Consider the following 201-nt stretch of genomic DNA (forward strand, 5'->3'; position numbering starts at 1 on the left):
TTCCCCCCCAGTGTTCTAAGCCAGGGCACTGGACACAGGGGCAGCCCCCCGGGTTTAGTGCGCACGGTCATGAGGCGCCAGGAGGCCCGGGGAGCCTCGCAGGGTCTCCCTCCCGCATCTCAACAATGTCCCCGCGGCTCCGTGTCCTCTCCGGGGACGTGCGGGCCTCCGCGGGCGGGTGGGGCGGGGGCTGCCGCCCGC

At 73.6% G+C, this 201-nt stretch overlaps 1 protein-coding gene across 1 annotated transcript in view; it reads left to right on the forward strand.

Annotated features, from left to right (window-relative positions):
- The window catches only part of P2RX2 (purinergic receptor P2X 2), a 5,631-nt gene that overhangs the window by 2,289 nt on the left and 3,141 nt on the right, over positions 1–201 (forward strand). The window lies entirely within an intron of this gene.

This window comes from Crocuta crocuta, unplaced genomic scaffold (genome assembly GCF_008692635.1).
Source record: "Crocuta crocuta isolate KB4526 unplaced genomic scaffold, BGI_CrCroc_1.0 scaffold114, whole genome shotgun sequence".
NCBI classification, from domain to species: Eukaryota; Metazoa; Chordata; class Mammalia; order Carnivora; family Hyaenidae; genus Crocuta; species Crocuta crocuta.